Source organism: Balaenoptera musculus, chromosome 11 (genome assembly GCF_009873245.2).
Source record: "Balaenoptera musculus isolate JJ_BM4_2016_0621 chromosome 11, mBalMus1.pri.v3, whole genome shotgun sequence".
Taxonomy (NCBI): Eukaryota; Metazoa; Chordata; class Mammalia; order Artiodactyla; family Balaenopteridae; genus Balaenoptera; species Balaenoptera musculus.
This window is the reverse complement of record NC_045795.1, coordinates 30,090,757-30,103,254: the sequence shown is the minus strand read 5'-3', so window position 1 is coordinate 30,103,254 and position 12,498 is coordinate 30,090,757.

Here is a 12,498-nt window from a genome sequence, read left to right as displayed (position 1 = left end):
CAATTAAGCTTCACAGAGAAGCTACGTTCTTCACAAAACTGGATTGCAGCAGGAGTCTGTAGGAATGAACTTCTACCTGGATGACAACTGATTATTCTCTAGGGCCACATGACAAATGGAGATGTAAGAAACAGAGCAGGTTCTCCTAGGATGACATTTTCCCAAGTCCAGTTGCATGGATTGAGTCCTGATGCTATAGCTTTCAATATCTTTTTTCATAAGTCTTAAGACATAGACAAAGCATTAGACGAGGTTTTTCTTCCCCTCATGTCCATTTCTTACAATTCCTCAGGGGATGTCCTCTAAAAGTTCAAGTTTGGGACCAGTCTTGCTATGGTACTTCAGCCCTGAATTAGATCTCTCTGCCCCTTTCCCTAGTTTCTATTCAATACTTTATTGTGGTGTGAAATGAGCATTGTTACATCTGTGAAATGAGGTTGAAACAAATCAAGAAAAGTAAATTGCAAACTCAGTACCACATTATCACTTTATACCCCCATCACTGCCCAAACAGCTGGTCCCTGGGGGCCCCAAGGTTGAGCAGGTATCTAGGGAAGATTCCAGCGATCTGCTTTGCCGTCGGGTCTGGGATTTGTCTTCTAACATGCTTCCCTTCCATACAATGTGAACATGACTGCTTCAGTCACTCAGGTCTCTCCCATCTTTGAAGATTCCTCTCCCCCAGTTCTTATAATACAAGTGATATAGCAGAGCCTCCATATTATTTTTTTCTGCATTAAAATTGCTCCTTTGCTATAGAAATAGTGGGCTATAAGTTAGTAGTGTGTTTTAGGTTAACTCTCTGGGGTCTGATCTTCACTCCCTTGTCCAAAGTCCTGCAGGATTTCCAGTCAGCTGAGCTTTTCCATACACCTGTATGTACACATCACAAATGCACATGGTTGCCCAAGAAGAAGAGGAAGCAGAAGAGAGGAGAGCTAGGGAGTTCTCTAACTCAGGCAAGGGAGATAACTTCAGCTGGTCATCTGAATGAAGTAAGAAAGAAACTCATTAATTTCTGTTATCTCCCACAATATCTTCAGTCTAGGGTGCCTTAGACTGGTGAATTCCAGTCAGTGTGTTGAATTAAACACTTGCTATTAAACTCCATTGAATTATTTAAAATGACGGCGAGGCTATGATGATTCACAGAGCCCCCAGGCTGAGAATGTGCTGTTTATGAGTTCCCAAGCCCAAGTATGAGTAGAATTAACTGCTTGCTCTACAGAAGTTAACAGAAGTCATAAGGGAATGACTTTTTTTTTTTTTTCAAAATATTGTGTCCAGCTAAAGTGAGAATTTCCAAATTAACTTAAGAAGTGATTAAGTCTTTTAGGAAAGAAGTTTGAATTCTCCCAGAGACAACTGGGTCACAAAATCTCAGAATTTAGGGAGATACAAGAGAACATCTAGCCCAACCCTCTCATCAGGCTCAGAGCAATGCAATGCAGTGATTTGTGCTGACACCCCAGAAACCTCTTGGTTCTGTCTTGTAGACCACAGGCCTTTGCCTGTCATTCTCCCTCCTCAAATAACTTAAACTCCTGGAAATTCAATTTTTCTGGAATAATTAGAGTGGCTAAGGGAGCACTCTGAGCCTTTAGAATCCATTCCGTTCAAAGGCTGAGTAACAATTGGGCTAAAACAAGCTAAGAGAGAAACATGGGCTCCCCTGCACCTCCACCAGCCCCCCTCTGCAAAGCACACCTACCTGAGTTCAATAGTCAGAGCTGCATGAGCACCAGCTATAAAATGAAGTTAAAAATAAAATTAATTTTAGGGAACACTTTAGTAAGGAATTTCTCAAGCCTATGATTTGAGAAAGAGGGATCCAATTATCCTCATTAGGGATAACTAGCATCCGAGATTTCAGATCTGGCTCTTAGAAGCGCTGTCTTCTGCCAAAGCCAGCAGAATGGACCAGCTCTGTCCTTGCACTGGTCGGGACAGAGGCTGTGTGACATCAGCTCTTTTTCATCCCATTCTGAAGCCCATTCCCTGTTCAGATATATTACAGACACCATGAACTTATAAAATGCCCCACTATTTTGAATCCTTTCATTTTAAGTCTTTTACCTTTTCAAGTTTCACAAGAAAATATACAAGTTCTGTCTTTTAATCAAAAGCCAGTTTACGATTTCAATCAGGCTGCTGTACACCTGAAACTAACACAACTTTGTTAATCAACTATACTTCAATATGAAATAAAAATTTAAAAAAAAAAACAAAGAGATTTTAAAGTTTATACTATTTAATGAGCAAGTATTAAAGTTTAATTTTCCTAAGATGTTTTTACTGGGAACATCACTTACTGTTTTTTAAGGGGAAAATATGTATCCAGCTCTTTTAGAACAAGTTCTAGATAAGATCATTTTATATATTTTAAAGTTGGGTAGTGGTTTTGCTACATTTAGTAATGCTCAGTGTTACCCACTTCTTGGATCTTTTCAGTGGGAGGGTATACTTGCTCTCTGCATTTACTTGATTAAAATAAGCTAAGAATTACTTGGCAATTCAGTTTATGGAAATAAACTGCTATTTAAGATGTGAAAAAACTGTAAGGAGAAAAGCAAAGCCTTGAAACTTAAAAGTCAAATTATAGAAGACTGGTAAGATTTCATATTTTAGCCACTCAATGGAATAGTATGTAGCCATTTAAAGTCATTCATGTGTATACCTGTTGACATGAAAAGATTTTCACATTATGCAGTTAAGTGAAAAAAGATTACAAGACAGAAGACTTGTTCTTTTTAGTTTTTTATGATTGATTGAAAGATACAGACACCCAATGAAGAAGTTCTATTAAATAAGAGAATCATTCTAGTTCAGTGAGTTAAGGTGATTATTTTAGCTACAAAGGAATACTCATGAAATCTAGGGGTAGGAATTGCAGCACAGCCGAACATCCTGGGAACAGGCATACAGAAGCTATCAGACCCTGAAGACATGGGAAATACAAAACTCTAGATGTTACTCAAAATTATTTCATTGCAAGGCTTTCAACCACGGAGTTTTGGTTTTGCAGAAAAATTTCAGGGTATAGATTACAATTTAAAAAAGAGTTAAAAAATTTAAATAAAGAATGGAAAAGAAAACTATGCTTAATGCAAGAAACCTAATTAATGCCTGAATATGGGGATGTTTTTAACATGTTTATAATTTATACTTGTTTTTTAAAGTCCATTTTTGTGTCTTAAATTGAGAACTGTAACCACGTGATGATATTTTCTTATGGTTTCAATGATTACATAGCTTTAGAATTATAATAACATTATTTGTTTAGCAACGGTTCTGTGCCAGGCAGTGCATAGAACTTGTTCTCTCTTTTTTAAAAAACTATTCAGTCGGGCTTCCCTGGTGGCGCAGTGGTTGAGAATCTGCCTGCCAATGCAGGGGACACGGGTTCGAGCCCTGGTCTGGGAAGATCCCACATGCCGGGGAGCAACTAGGCCCGTGAGCCACAACTACTGAGCTTGCGCATCTGGAGCCTGTGCTCCCCAACAAGAGAGGCCACGATAGTGAGAGGCCCGCGCACCGTGATGAAGAGTGGCCCCCGCTTGCCACAACTAGAGAAAGCCCTCGCACAGAAACGAAGACCCAACACAGCCAAAAATAAATAAATAAATTAATTAAAACAAAAACAAAAACAAAAACTATTCAGTCAATAAATAATTACTAAGTACCCTCTGTAGTCTTCTTCTCTGGGTTCCAAATGTACAGTGTTGAACAATTCCGTGTCTGCTTTGTAGGGCTTACAGTCTACCTTGGGAGATAAGACAAGAGAGATGTAATGCGTTAGAAAGTCAAATCTCTTATGAAGTAAAAAAGTTAGCTGGTGATGGAGAGGGATGGGGGGGCGATGGGGACTGTTTTAGTAGCATGGTCAGAGAAGGTCTTTCTGAGGAGGTGACATTTGAGCTGAGGATGAAAGAAGGGAGGCAGCAATGCGGGGGAAGTGGATTCCAGGCAGAGTATATCAATCGCCAAGTCCCAGAGTCGGGAGTGGGTTTGGCGTGCGGAGGAAATGGCAAAATGTCCAGGGTGGCTGGAGTGGGACAATTGAAGGTGACAGTGGCAGGGGATGAGTGGGAAATGGTAACCAAGCATCAAGGCTAGGCTCCAAGGGCTGCTATACCAAAGTACCACAACTTCGTTTGATTAGCTTAAACAGCAGATGTTTATTTTCTCACAATTCTGGAGGCTAGACTTTTAAGATCAAGGTGTGGGCAGGATTGGTTTCTTCTGAGGCCTCTCTCCTTGGTGGATAGATGGCCATCGTCCCCTTGTGTCTTCTCAGGTCTTCCTTCTGGGTGTATCTGTATCCTAATCTCCTCTTATGAGGGCATCAATCATATTGGATTAGGGCCCATTCTAATGCCCTCATTTTAACCTAATTACCTCTTTAAAGACTCTGTCTCCAAACACAGTCACATTCTGTGGTAGTGGGGGTTAAGATTTCAACAGATGAATTGTGGAGGGACACATTTCAACCCGTAACGTCGCATTTAAAAAAAAATAGTTTGGCAGTTTCTAATGAAATTAAATATTCCTCTACCTATGACTCAGTAATTCCACCCATAAGTATTTATCCAAGTGAAATCACATGCCCTCCCACCAAATGCCTTGTGCAAAAATGTTCATAGTAATTGTGTGATAATAGCCTCAGAGTAAAAGCAACCCAAATGTCCATTAGCGGGTGAATGGGTCAATTCGTATACATTCATGTAATGGAATGCTACTTAGAAATGATCTACTGATACACGTAACAACATGGACAATCTAACAAATGTTATGTTACATAAAAGAATCCATGACGCCAAAGGGTAAGTACTGTATGATTCCATTTATATAAAGTTCTAATGTAGGCAAAGCGAATCTACTGCCAAGGGAATCAGAGCAGTGGCTATTTCTGGTGGTAGCGGGGGAGGGGTGTTGACTGGGAGGGAACTTTCTGGAGTCATGGAGTGTACCTTGATAGGGGTTCCTGTTAAATGGATGCATGGATGCATGCGTTTATTAGTATCAATCACCTAAGATTCATAATACGTAACTTATACCTCTATTAAAAGCTTAAATAAATAAAATCTCAATAATAAAAAAAATTACCTAAGAACAGTCACAAAGTCCAAACTGTATAATTGTTTATGGGCCAGCTTTGTTTACAGGAGTATGAGCAGGTCTCCTGGGGCTGATCTGCTGGCTAGCCTCGCTGGCTCAGGGTGGCTTCCAGGCCTCCAGAACTCCTCACCCAGCTTCTTCAACTCCCGGGCCAGGCCTGAGTGCAGCTCCCCAGGGAAAGGCCTCACACCATCTGGAGGTGGTGAGGGGTCAGAATGGCTGTCATCAAAAGAACACAAATGATAAATGCTGGCAAGGACGTGGAGAAAAGAGAACCTTTGCACACTGTTGGTGAGAATGTAAATTGGTGAAGCCATGGTGGAAAACAGTATGGGGGTTTCTCAAAAAACTAAAAATAGAACTACCACATGACCCAGCAAGTCCACTCCTGAGTATACATCTGAAAAAAACAAAAACACTAATTTGAAAAGAGACATGCACCCCAATGCAGCATTATTTACAATTGTCAAGATACGGAAGCAACCTAAGTGTCCATCAACAGATGAATGGATAAAGAAGATGTGGTGTGTATATATATATATATATATATATATATACACACAATGGAATACTACTCAGACATAAAAAAGAATGAAATTTTGCCATTTGCAGCAACACGGATGGACTTGGAAGGCGGCTTCTAAAAAATACAACAAATTAGTGAATAAAACAAAAAAAGAAGCGGACTCATAGATATAGAGAACAAACTAACCGTTAGCAGTGGGGGGGTGGATAATATAGGCGTAGGGGGAGAAAAGGGTTATTATAGGATTATATGAAATCATGTGTGTGAAATTTTGAAAATTGTGAAGCACTATGGAATTTAAAGAATCTTCCATTTAATTAAAAAAAAGAAAAGACTGGAGGTGGTAAGGGCTGCACACCGTTCCTGTTGGATTTGACCTTTCCCACTTCACCTTCATTCTCCCTTCCTGGTTGCCCACACTGACAGCAGGCAAAGGATTTAGAGAAGCTCGGTAAGCCAGTTCCTTGACAGTTAAGACGTACCCGCAGAAGGTATCCCGTCCTCCATGACATTCACAGAGGCTGTGCTTCTCTGACTGAACCCACACTGATACGGGATTTGGCTTATTGGTACAGATGCGGTGCTGGGTAAAAGTAACCACGAGGGAACTCACAAACAGTGGGGAGAGAAGAGCACACCATCGTGAGAGCATGTGCTCACGTTCCTGCATCCTCATCCTTTCTGTGTGACCTTGGCCAAGTCACCTAATCCAGCTGAGCCTGCAAAGGTGGGTCATCACACCGCCTCTCCCGACTTGCTGAGCTCCCAGGGGCCGTATCAAGTGTCAGTCGTGACTGTGATTCCTTCCTTCTTCCCCTCCGGGAGCGTGCGTGGTCTTATGCAACCCCGGGCCAGGGAGTGGGTAGTTAGGCCTTTCCTGATCTGTATTTGGATCCTCTCAAGACCTTTCCGTGAGAGGGAGGAAAAGTGAAAATAGAGACTAAATGGAAAAAAGGAGGATCTCAAGGAAACAGGAAACCTGATGTGCTGTGGGATTTCATTTCTCATGTGCAAAGCACATTTTCTCCAACCTATCATTTCTGAAATAAACGATCCGCAATCATTTAATGTGAATGCATCCCAGACCTGGGTTGGGCCCGTGTAATTTGGAATCAGAAATGACTGACGGGTTGACAGGAAAGTTCTGCCAATAAATTACATACATCCTGTTAGTACAGTCTCATACCTAAAAATATCTTCAGAGACTAAAGAGAAACTGGCAGTGGCTATGGATTGACTGAACACACACACACACACACACACACACACACACATAAAAACTAAGCAACATTATATCCATATCCCCTAAGCTGTAGTTAAAATTAATTTGCTTTTAGACCAAAGTCAACTATGCCGGAGCTATAGGTCCTTCATCAAATACATTGAGTAAAGTGTTCATTCAAATTAGATTTTTGGTGTTGTGTAGACTCAGCAGATAAGATTTGTGTTTTCTTCTTATCAGAACTTCAGGGTGTCACCCTCCTATGGATGTGGGCTGCGTGTAACTCCATGAAGTGTTTCTGTTTCAGGAAGAAGAGCCGAGTCATAGCAATAAAGATAACAGGATTCTAGTTCTGGGCAATCAAATTTGTTTATTTGCTTCACTTTTTCCATCCAAAAAGCAGGACCTTTCATTCCTGTAATACCAGTTACTTGCTGCCTTGTAGCTGAGAGTCTTCTACACAACTGGACAAGGTACAGTTGGCCCACAGGAAACAATTTGGGGCTTTAGACCTTCTAGGGTAGTGCCTAGGAATTGCTTTCTACCTCCCTGATGGAAGACCAGCCTCCGGTTGCAAAAGCACTCAAGGTGAGCATAATCTGGGCTGGAATTGGGGAGGCCATTCCTCAACTACCGTTCCCCATCCCTGTTGCCAGTTCAGGTCAGGAAAAGCTAAATAATTTGTTTAACCCGATCCCCTTTCCCTACCTTGAGGGAAAACTCCTATAAGCTCACTGTAAACACAATTATGCCATGTGGGGCTTTCATTAATCTAGTACAAACCACAGCCTGACATACACTGGGCAGGATTTACTTTATTATTTTTTTTCTTAGCCTTTTTTTCAGCACCAGCTTATCCTTACACTTCCTACCCAGTGGTGGTTATTTGTACAGTGTGAATTTGGGGGAAGAAAGATGTTACTGGAACCAAATTTTGCCATGGCAAAAGCATTTTCTAGGACCCAGAGATAGTCATGGATTCTTAGGGTAGGGTTTGAGGGGACTCAGAGTTTACCAAGAAGTGCTGAAAATTCATTTTATAAATGAGGGGACTGAGTCTCAGAGGTCACCAAGCCAGTGAGTGGTTTTCATTCATTTAGCAAATATTTATTAGACACCTACTTCATGGAGATACTGAGAGAGGACGCCTAGGTGAATAAGACGGATGTGGTGTCTACCTTCAGAATCCCTCTTTTTATTACAGAGCCCTTAACTAGGGACAGCCACAGCTTTGGGCTGGCAGAAAACTGTGTTTATCAAACTCTTTTGACCAAAACCCACAACACAAAGACATTTAATATTTCAGTGCCTGAAGAATATGTATGTACTTATAGGACATATTTGTCCATAACTAAAAAATATTACTGTATATAAAAACCCAAACTTCCAGAAACCATATTTATGTTTATTAAGTATGATGAGCTCAAGTGCTTTCTGTTTCGCTTTTTAGAAATGTTGACTACGATCCTCTGCTTAGAAGGTGGAAGGTTGGTTTGTAGCCGAACCTTCCCTGAAGCTTAGGGGTGTGGTGACACTGGTGGAATTGTGATTTAATGATGGCTTTCGAGGATTTGAAGGATGATGGTGTGGAGGGTGAGGAATCAGCTGCTTTTGCTTGCTTGAGGCGCTGGGGACCAAGCTGGAGGAAGTGGGCTTAAATGGTAATGGCTGCGATTTAGAGTAGACAGGCTAGTGTGAAGACTGCCAGCCGGGCGCTGAGGAAGCTCCTTCCCGGGAAAACGCCATCTGATGGAAATGGAAGCAGTGGGAAGATGACAGGTCACATAGATCCTCCTCCAGCATGGGAGTTTGGGAGTTTGGGAGCTTGCGGGGAGAAAGGATCAGGCTCACTGGAAAATGGCCAAGTGGCCTCAGCTGTAGCAGGGTCGGAACACACAGCCCAGGGAAGCATGGCACGTATGTAAAAGTTCAGGGACTCACTGATCTAGCCTCTGGGTGACACCTCCCCCTAGAATCTATAACCCAATCCCTTCTGCAACCCATCTTTCTCAGTGAATGAAGAGGGAGAAAAGGGAATCCAGCATTATTCACAATAGCAGGTTGGTTCCTTTGAGCTCTAGGAAGGAACTGGAGGTGTTTAGCTGGAGAGGAAAAGGCTAAGACCCAACAAATGTCTCCAAATAGTAAAAGAGCAGGGACATGGAAAAATGAGTAAATTTCTTATGTTTCTTTGGATGACAGAACTAGAGCCAATGGGTGGTAGAAATAGGAGGACAGAATGTAACTCAAAGGAAGAAAGAACTTTCTAAGAAATAAATGCTGCCCAATCCTGCAAGTGAGATCCAAATGACCAGGTTTAAGAAGTGGTTGAATTCATTTGCTTACTCATCAGCCTTTCCTGAGTTCCTCCTACTTTCAATGTATTCTACCAGCCTGGGGAATACGTTGCTCTTGAGGGTCTTGTAGAAAAAGTTTCTACATTGATGAGAAATAGATTTGGCAACTTCTTAGACTTCTTCCAATTCTAGGATCCTCCTCACGTTTGCAAGGATGCCTGTAATTTAGGAAGAAAATCTGTTAAAACCACATGTGATGCGGGCAACTCTGAAGAGTGTTTCTATGGTTACAAGGAGCAAGGACTCAATGGAGCAAGGAACAATGATCACTATTTTAGACTCACTTAGGGAATTTTGGATGACCAAGAGCCTAGCTTACATTGTTTATCATCAAAGGTTCCCTACTACTCACAGGATAAAGTCTGAGTTGCTTAGTCTGGCCAACTGATCTACACAGTCACTGTAAGGTCATATCTTACTGCCAGCAAATGGTGCTAGCCTGCTCAAACTGTTCATTCTTCCCTGATGTTGGTGCCTATCTATACTCACTCTTCTAGCTTTGTGGAAGTCTCTCCTTTCATCTCCACTATGCCTCTCATGCCCACAATTCAAAGCCCTTCTCCATGAAAATGTCCCTGACCTGCTTACATCCACATTCTTCTTACTTATCGCACATACTGTCTGTACTAGTCTTTTGCTATTTCTTACGTTGTCTGATGACATTTCTTGGGTAGGTGTTTAACTTTGGGCACGTGCATAATTTACTTCACCCATTGGATTATGATCTTCTTGTAGGTAGAGTCCTCATATTCTATTTTGTTATATCCTCTTTCGCCACAGGGCAAAGCATGTCTCCAGGTCCTATGAAATTGGCTGCAAGGGCACAAGACCTTTCATCATCCATTCTTGTTAGGACACAGTCACATCTCAGGCCTATTGCTTATATGAATGGAGAAGTCTTGTAGATAGCAATGCTGAAAGCGTTCCAAGATGTCTGTGGCAGGCTCTTACTTCATGTGGGTTTTGAACTACAAGGGTTTTTATTTCTATGTTATTTATTTACAAACACTCTCATAGCATTTTTTAGGAGCCAATCACTAGCCATGCTGGTCCGTGAGCCTTTGAAGAGCATGCCCTTTCTTGTCCTCATCTTCTTTGTCTTGGCCCATTGCTATAGTGCTGCATGGCACGTCATTCATTGATGTCCATTCTATTTGCTGGTAAAGAACTGGAATTCTGGAAGGACTGTAACATCTTCTGAGGCAGGCTTCTGTCTTCTCGTGGGTTTGCAGCTATCTAGAATGAGCCTCACCTCTCTGACTTCTCCAGCAAGACTTCTATTAATTCTCCATGGCCAGCTTCTTTTTACAGCTCTCTTAGCCCCATTCTTTTCACATAGGACTCTGCTTTTCCACTTCTTGAACCATTTCAGGACTGTGGCCTAAAGTGTCTATTCTCCAGGAGTTTTTCATCCAGTAGTGCAGTAGAGGATAGATCTTAAGAAGATTCTGAGAAGGAATATTTCTTCTTTAAGGGCTGTCTCATTGATAAATATGAACATGGAAATATATGAAGTGTGGTCACATCACAGAGAAGATTGGTTTTCTTCTCAAATCAGGGGAGTTGAAGGGGAGGGTAGTATTAAACTCTTGCCTTATGCAACCCTCCCCACCTTCCCCCCCCCATCCCCCCACACAATCTTTTCTGGGCTTCCAAATATCTCATGGAGCTGTAATGAAATTAGAGTAAGTTAGAGAATCTATATTCTCAAATATAGAAATCAAAACCTCACTTTCTGGAAACAGAAAAAAATCTAGTTTTCTTAACCAATAGATTTAAGAGGATCCAGTTCTGGGACTTGGGTGTTATGACCTGAGTCAGTAAACTCTACACTTTACAGATGAGGAAAATGAGACCCAGGGAGGCTAAATCATTCACCTGAGGCCACAGGTGCCTACATGATAGAACTGGGCTTAGACTTTCCATCTCTCACATCGGGTTGGTAGCTCCTCAAAGAACATGATGACAAATCCTGAAAGCTCACAAATACTCCTTTTCTTTAGCAGGCTCAGCACCAATGGTCATGCTCTGGAGAAAATTTCTGGTTGACTGCCATTGTGTTTGGATGCACTAACTCTGGGATTTGTTTTGAAATTGATTGGCACTGGCTGTTTCCTAGTATCACAATAGGCCAAGGCTACATTTATTCTGTTGTTATTCAAATCACATACTTTTATAAAAGGCTTATTAGATGGAATGCTTGGGGAACCAAATAGGTTGGATCTTTTAAAGAAGTTAAAAAACACAGAAAGGATGTCTTCCAGATGACAGGAAATGTAATGATTATTAGGGACTGATCTTATGGATCCAAAGGGAACATTGGAAGTACCAAGAAAGCTTGTATAGGGAATTTCCTGACTGCCCAGTAGTTAGGACTCTGTGCTTCCACTGCAGGGGGCATGGGTTCCATCCCTGGTCAGGGAACAAAGTTCCTGCAAGCCACACAGTGTGGCCCCCCCCACAAAAAAAGAAAGAAAGCTTGTAGAGAGACCATACTTAACCAGCTCTTTCAATGAATCAATGCAATTAACTTTCTTTCAGCAAATATAAATGACTGCTGAATATGTATGAGGTACTGTGCTGGACAGGAGCTTTCGAAGGACATAAAGGAGAGTAAGAGCTGGTCCTTGCCTCTGGACGTTGGCAAACTAATGCAAAAATGTGAAGACTTTTGAGTAGTATTCTCCAGAATCATGCTTCAGGTTGAAGATGACAACGTTCCCTATAAGAAATGGACTGTTCTTTGGCCAAAGATATATGAAGAGCTGCATTCTCCTTAAATCAAATTCTCAAATTTATCTACATTTTTTTTCTAACTTTTCTTGAATTATTTATAACATCTGTTGAATTCTCCTGGTGGAATAACCAGTTCCAAGCATTTCCTGTGGATAAATGTGAACACTATACCTATGAGATATCATTTAAATATATGTTGCTTTATTGGATAGAGTATGCTTTTGGTGAGTCCCTACACTCTTTTCTCTAAGGACTTACGAATGGGGTTAAAGACCGTGGCCAGCTTGTTTTCTCCTTTGTAATTCTGTCGATAGTTTGTGGATATTGGTAACATCCCTTCCAAGCGTTCTCTGTTGAAGAATCTTCTATCACTCTAATTATTTCAATACCCCTCTTTGAAATACTTCAGTCTGTCCTTCATTTCTCCCTCCCTCCCTCTCTTCCTCTTGCTCCTCTTGCCGTGTTTTCTCTCTTTGTTTTCTGCGTTGCCTTGCCCAGCTCATTACATCTTTCTGAGGTATAAGAATGAGAACGATGCA